We start from the raw sequence: 7,610 nt of genomic DNA on the forward strand, positions 1-7,610 counted from the left end.
TGGTCCCTTCTCAAGGTTTCTCATTTTCCCCTGGTAGGGGTTTTTTGAGTTTTTCCTTGCCCTTTTGGGAGCTTATGATCAGGGGATGCGTTGAGAATAATTGTCAATTTTGGCTATGTGAAGCCCTTTGAGACTGTTTGTGATTTAGGGCTATACAAATAAACTTGACTTGACTTGACTTGACTTGACTTGACTTAAAGGACACGCCTCTGTAAAATTTCTAAAAAGCTGTACATTTTTAGGCGTGCATAGGCTGTTGTGAAACACGCTGCAGCCACGTTTGATGTTTTTGAGGCGGGGATCTCATTGTTTATGTTGATACAATACTGCACAATTGAGAGCTTCTCATTGATAAAATGGAAGAATTTCACATTGTACAGACCTGAAAACAAAAGTTCAAAAAAATCCTCTGATTTTGTCACAATTTTTGTGTTTGTCATGTTGTCACGTTGCGCGAGTTTTCCCCACAGATTGTTAAGACAGAGTTTTGACACTTGCCTTTTGCCAGGGTTTACAGCAATTTTGGAAGGGTCGAGTTGGATACCCTGATGAATGGCATACCCTTCTATGTATCTTTCTCTGTCAGCCTGGTTGACCACGTGAGCCGGATAACCTGAAGATTCTTGTTTACCTTTTAAAAATGTTCGCATGTAATCACGGAAAATTGTGTCGCTCGTTCTTGTGTAATGCCACACTTCTGTAATTTCTGCAACCGTGTACCCGAGATCAAGTGCCTTAACAAATTCAGGGGTTGTCCAAACACCTGTTAACGATCTTTGCTCATCACTATGTGTACAAGCCGTCTGCTGGTTGTTACACTCGGCGCATGTGCGGCACAGTGTGAAGACGAGTTTACCTTTAGCTGTTTTGAACGGTAGAACAGGAAAATACAAACCACGGGGTGGGTTGACTGTGGCGCTGATGAAACCGAAATACGACCTAGGGTCTTTAAAATCACTGTGGATAATCGTTGGATGACCGATGGGGTAGGTACCTGTACTGTTGATAAAAGGATATAATGATGTCACATCAACATACAACACACGCTCGTTCGGCCCTGCCGTGTATCTTAAAACGAATGCGTTTGTTCGGCCCCCAAAAAGAGCCTGCCTCGGTTTGAGCGGTGTAGGAAATTTGTTTTTTTTTAAGGAATTCCTTCACCTCTATGTCCATCTTTTTCATTTGCAACCAATCATGCTCCCACATAATTACAAGGTACACATCCTGTCTAAGCTGTAGATCCTGAATTTTCTTTTGTGTTTTATCAAACCTCTCCTGAAAAGGGCGTTTGGTTGTCGGGCATATTTTAGAGAGGTCGAAGCATTCTGCGCAGCCGTGGTGATAACAACCAAAATACTCAAACACTATTTTTACGCCCCCGATTTCACAATAACCATCTACAAAGCAGTTGTCTATCCTAACTTCACCACCGTTCAATGCATGTCTAATTTGGATATTTTGGCTGTGCATGATCCATTGCATGTACTGAATAGAATCGTGCGAGAAAGCTTTGTGCTGACGCATATAGTTGTCTGATGGTGTAATGGCTACTGTTTGAGGGGTTAGAAAATTAGCTCGAAAAACTTTCATGCACGCCGACGCAATTGTTACCGCATTGAATGGATCTGTTCCGGTGGCCTCAAAAAACTCACTCCTGAATTTTTCACACCCTTGCATTAGGAGATCAACATCATTCTCGCAGTAGGCTATTGCCTGTTTAGCAAAATCAAACACATTGCTAGCTTCTTTGGCATACCACTCGTCAAACTTTGATCGTTGGGAGGGTGACATTCGCTCGGTGCCGTAGTACGTGGGGTCAGGGTGAGACCCTACATAGTTTAGATGCTCTAAAGAGCTGAATTTGTGTGGGAAGTAACCCTTTGATTTGTCTTCAAACCCCAGGGCCTTAGGCATTGCGCTCATGAGAGAGAGTCTATGAATCGAGATTTTGTGTCTAAATCGACAAATGATAGAACTTTACTCCCTTGCATCAGAATGTCAAGTTTGAGACCTAATTCAAGCATTCTCCTTATCAGTATGTATGAATCAAAACCTCTCGCATTATGTGCAACAAACATAGTTTGTTTAAACCGTGGCCTTCGGAAAAATCTAAGAAATTCATCAACACAATCTGTGCCATACCAATGCTTCGCCAGTCTATTTGATTTGCAACAGATGAGAAAAGGTTTGTGTAAACCGTCTGAATCTACATAAGTTTCGAAATCGTAGTAGACTACATTTTTGCACGGTGGTTGAGGTTTGATGGGCTGAATGTAGCACATGTGGGGGTTCAACAAGGCGTCATCTTGATTTAAGATCTCATCACACACTGTGCATTTTTTAACGGGGCAACGATGTTTAGCACCGGTACCATCAGCTTTCACATAATAGTGAAGACCACACTCCAAGCATTTTTTGTATGAAGTGCAGTTGCTCACACGATTCATTGATCGAGACTCTTTATGTTTGGTAAAGCATTCCTCATTACGACAAGATTTGTTACAGTCGGGGCAGATGACAGGTTTAAACCGTCGCTGTTTACAACATGGATCAAGACAAACGCCACAGTGTCCTTCACACTGGTGCTGTTGCCAATTCTCATGGCCTTTGTAACAAAGCCTGCAAAAGAATGCATGGCCAACAAATGCCTCAATCGCTTTCACGCCGTAATAATGACCCTCAAGGTTTAAGAAAAATAAGGTATCGTTATCTGTTTTGGGGTAACGCGTGTCGAAAAAGGTCATGGGCCGGCAGTCCTCTTTTCGATACATTACAGTTATTTTCCGTTTGAGGACTTTCTCAAATTTATGGACATCGCCCAGATTCACAGGTGTTTGACAATGCAATCCTACACTCTCATGTAAGAGCCGTGCTTGTCTTGTGGCCTGTTTTGTTGTAAGTGTGTCATTTAGCAGATAGGTTAGTGAGAGAGCAAAACACAAATTATTGTCTTTATTACGAGGTATGTGTAGGTGTCGTTTTTTCAACCTCAAAATCTCTCTGTTGGTAGTGTTCAACAGCCTGCGACGCATTCCACCACGCAATGGAGTGACTATTTGTACAATGAGCTCTAAGCCCTCATCAGCCAGAAGCTCTGTATTTGATTGGGCTAAACGTTCAAGCATGTTTGATAGATTATCTCTGATAGAGTTTATATCACTAGTTTGCTGGTAGATGTGAGCTCTATCGTTACCACCCACTAGCTCTATCTGAATTACATCACCTGTTTGCGCCCTGCTAGCTACCTCTTGCATGACATCATCTATTTTATCTTCAATCTGGAGGTAGAAGGTTGCAAAATCATTAATGTTCTGTTGCGATGGTATATTTAGCTCTCGCCTTACCTCTACATTATTGAAATGCGGCCTATTGATTACAACAGAACCGCCGCGTTGATCAGCTAATACAAAACCGCTGTTAGATTGCTGGGGCGTGTGTTGAAATGTTGGTGTGTTGTCATCAATAACGTCTATTTTGTGATCAATTATAACAGAGCAGTTGTTAGGCTGAAATATCGGCGGAACGTCGTCAGTAGCAACCGGTGATGAATCGACAGTGTTAGCGGTCGACGGGTCAACCAGAGGCTGCGTATTTAGATTTTGGATAATGTTTAGCAACTGGACAGGAATGTCAGGACTGATACGCCCGTTGTTGCCATTAGCTTGGTTGTTTAATTCTGCTATCATGTTTAGCAATTGTGACGGGATTTGTGTCGGACTCTGTCCACCTTCATTCATACTTTGATTGTTCAATTCATCCATGACAGCTTGTAAATGGGTGAGAATAGCAGGACTGTCTGGTCTCTCCCCCTCTGACAAAGCCGTGCTCACATTGTTGAGCAAATCTGTTATTTGACTCGTACACATATTGTTAACGTTTGATAAATCTAGCTCTGGTGTGTCACTTCTTTGGCTTGTCCCGCTAAATGACGGCAAATCTATTTCACCAATGTTTGCTAAGAAATCTGACTCCGTTGACGTAAGGTTTGGATGATCCATTATATTTTCTTTTACAAAACACAACAGAAACAACACAAACCTATTTTGATTCGGCTAAATCTGTAAGAGCATGTATAATCTTAAAACATTCTTGTAACCGTCTTTTGTAGATACAGTTACCACGGCAGTTTACAGGCCCCCTGCTGGTTGAGTGGCGCGTGTTGTAGAAGGGCTGCCCCCTCCTCCTCCTCCTCGTCCTCTCTCTCTCTCTCTGAGCCCCCGTGTCACGACGCTCACCTGTAAGTTAATCCTTTATAATACCGAAAATAGCATGTCGGACTATAGCATACAAAGAGGGAAAAAATATAAGGAATACCTCCAACTTTGTTTGTCGCCTCTTGATGATGATGGTTTAAACCCTTGTAAGTAGACAGAGCTTCAACTAGTTCTGAGTCCGTCGCTGATTCCGGCTGAGCGGTGCGGGTTGAGAGTGGATTGGTTTCAACAGTAACACGTGACTCTGATGTTGCTGGTCGCGCTGACGTTTCGACTGCTCCAATATGGTGGTCGAAGGCGGCTTGTGTCGGCCGAACGCTTTTCCTAGTGGCCGCGGCCACGAGATCTGTTGCATACATAAAATAAAATCAGCAACTAATACCCTCTATATTAACTATCTTAGATGCGCGATTGACTCACCGTAGTCTGATTGTGTTAGGTAAACGTCGCTAAAATCGTCGTCAAAAGATGCGTGGACATCGGCAAAAACGATGTTGTCTGCAAATATTATATAAACATTACATTTTGTTTTATAAAATAACCTCAGTGTATTATTATTATTATCGCGAGAAAGGTATTAAAATGACTTACCTTTAACCATTCTCGAAACAGCTTTTTGACGCGCTTCGACTCCGTTGGTCAGAGCTATGGCTTGTCTTGTCTTCTCCAAAATGATGCTCGTCCACACCAAACTTTAAATTCGGCGGGGATAAGACCATGCCTATGGGCTCACGTGTCGCGGGGAATCAGATAACTCTGGCCGTATCAAAGGGTCTACCACATATCCTTGACCCCAGTAATGCCGACTCCACTATTGTTTGTCAAATTATGCATCAACACCTTGCTTTTTTTTATCTTTCAGATACCTGTGGCAGCATGCTAACGACACTTCAATGATTTTCTCAACAAAAACCCCCCTTGATCCTCTAAAGTAATGTTTGCCAAATTACATGCGTCTCTCGCTTTCAGATAACTTTGGCTGAGCTATTGTTTCTCAAATTATATGCGACAACACCTTGATTTTTTCTCTTTCAGATAACTTTTGGCACCTGTAATGCCGCCTCTGTCACAAACACCCCCTCCCTCTCGTGACCCCCCACTCTGACACAAACACCCCCTCTCCTTCGGCTTCTCAACAAAAAGGCTACCTTCAATCTCACACGTACGGGCCGGAAGCAAAGGTAGCTCAGAGGGCTGTTAGCAAAGCTAGCTCAGGTGCTGCACCTGTCTTGATTCATAAAAATACATGCCCATACATATCCACATCTTAAAAATGGCGCCAGCAAACCAAAATGGCGACAGTCAAAGATGGCGCCGTCACAACTGGCGCCATCTTGATGCCCCCAACCCCGCCACAATTCAAAAGAGGGTGATTTATGATACCATAAGTCATAAAAAGGTCATAAAATTTTATGACCCCCAACTCATTTGCATATGAATAGACATCAAAGCCTGGTGCATTGAAATATTCTCTCCCAGGCTGTAAAGTTGAGCTGGGAGCGACGTGCCAAACGTCGATGCTCCCCTTCACCAGTTACATGCAGTGATCCAACCTTACCTATCCGGCATAATGACAACGAATGTGCAACTACTGCACTTTTTGAAACTCCTGACACATGTGCCAATACTGCACTTTTTGAAACTGAACGTGGCCTTGAGCCTCATTTTGAAACTGAACGTGGTCATGATCCACACTTTGAAACTGATGAACGTGGCCATAATCTACTTTGTCAAACTGCTGAACCTGCCCTTGATGCACATTTTGAGATTGATCACCACTGTGCCAATATTGCACAATTTGAGACTGATTCCTGTGAAACTGGGCCTGACGTTCCCGCTGCAGCCATGGCTTCTGTGCAACCTCATTTCGTAACGTATGTGTTGGCATCTCACAGTCAAGCTCATCCGACATATGGAGAATTCAGAAACAGTCAATGTGTGGCTAACTCTGTTACATTTCTGGCTTTCTTGCAGGAGCTCAATCACCTGACCAGCTCTGACCTTGATGCTGTTCTTAATGTTGGCAATGAACTGTATACATGTACTGTTGCAGCATTGAAAGCCCAAGGACGCTTCTTCGACAGATTTCTGACGGCTGATGAACTTCCAGGGATTGTACGTGGTTTTTCAAAGCAGCATGTCTTAATAAAGAGTCAATCAATGGGTGGTTTGTTCACCTCTTTCTACGGAGATGAGCTGTTTCTGAACCTTCGTGACAGACTCCAGTGCTTGACCTCAGAGGTCAATTATGCTCTTCTGATTATGCGGCTAACGTGCATTGCTGTTTTCCGAGACCACCAAGGCGGGTATGGATTTTTTGATCCCCACTCTAGAGGACGAGATGACCTCCATGCTGACAATGGCACAGCGGTCATGATGCTCTTCACATGTGTGTCCGACCTGATCGATAAGTTGACGAAGGTTTATACAAGCTTGAGATGCTTTGGTAATGAGCCGTATGAGCTTGTACCGGTCTGCTTTGAACCTGTTGAAGTTCCCTTAAGTAACCATGAGAAAGCGCCATGTACACAGTTACCTCCCGTGATGAACATCGATGACGCTGCGGCAGGCAGACCTGTTGCTGAGATTGTCTCATGTGTTGAAACGGGCGAGACTACAGCGTGTGCTGGTGAATGTCACTACCAAGAATTTCTCGATAACGACAGTGAAGTGTTTTTACCAACAACAGGTAAACAGCTGTGAAATGTGTCAAAAAATCCGAAATCTAGTAGGAGAAAGTTCCAACGACAAATGAAAGCACAGGAAAAGTTAAAAGAAAAATCTGAAGTGAGACGTAAAAAACAGGAACTAAAGAGAATTAAAAAGAACTCCAAACAGAAGGAAAAGTACAGTCAAAATGCAGAAATAAGACAAATAAAACATTGTTATATTACAACCCGTTATGAACAAGACAAGGGTTTTTGTTCCACACAAAAATCCTATTTTACACAACGTTGTCAGACGGATCATGAGTTTAAGAAGAAAAACCGTTCCTGTTTCTCACGTCGTTATAGGACAGATGAGTGTTTTACGATGAGACGATGCGCTTACATTACAAAACGTTACCGTGACGATGTTGGGTTTAAGAACAGACAGCGTTTTTACGTCACAGAACGTTACTGTGACGATGTTGGGTTTAAGAACAGACGGCGTTCTTACGTCACAGAACGTTACCGTGACGATGTTGGGTTTAAGAACAGACAGCGTTCTTATGTCACAGAACGTTACCATGACGATGTTGGGTTTCGAAACAGGCAGCGCTATTACATTACACGCCGTTATTTAAACAACCCTGAATTCTGATTCAAACATCAGGAAATCATGAGGCGCATAATGAAAACAAAATCTGATTCACTGAGGACTAAAACAATACGCAGAGTAAGTATGATTTTACAA

At 42.9% G+C, this 7,610-nt stretch overlaps 1 long non-coding RNA gene across 1 annotated transcript; it reads right to left on the reverse strand.

Moving 5' to 3' along the window:
- Window positions 1-207: 207 nt before the first annotated feature.
- Window positions 208-4,783, reverse strand: LOC125967814 (uncharacterized). The gene is made up of 3 exons (XR_007480909.2): window positions 4,635-4,783; window positions 4,315-4,560; window positions 208-4,235 (listed from the first exon to the last, which is right to left on the reverse strand). It is a non-coding gene; the product is annotated as an uncharacterized lncRNA (long non-coding RNA).
- Between the last annotated feature and the right edge of the window lie 2,827 nt (window positions 4,784-7,610).

Source organism: Syngnathus scovelli, chromosome 4 (assembly GCF_024217435.2).
Source record: "Syngnathus scovelli strain Florida chromosome 4, RoL_Ssco_1.2, whole genome shotgun sequence".
In the NCBI taxonomy this organism is placed as follows: domain Eukaryota; kingdom Metazoa; phylum Chordata; class Actinopteri; order Syngnathiformes; family Syngnathidae; genus Syngnathus; species Syngnathus scovelli.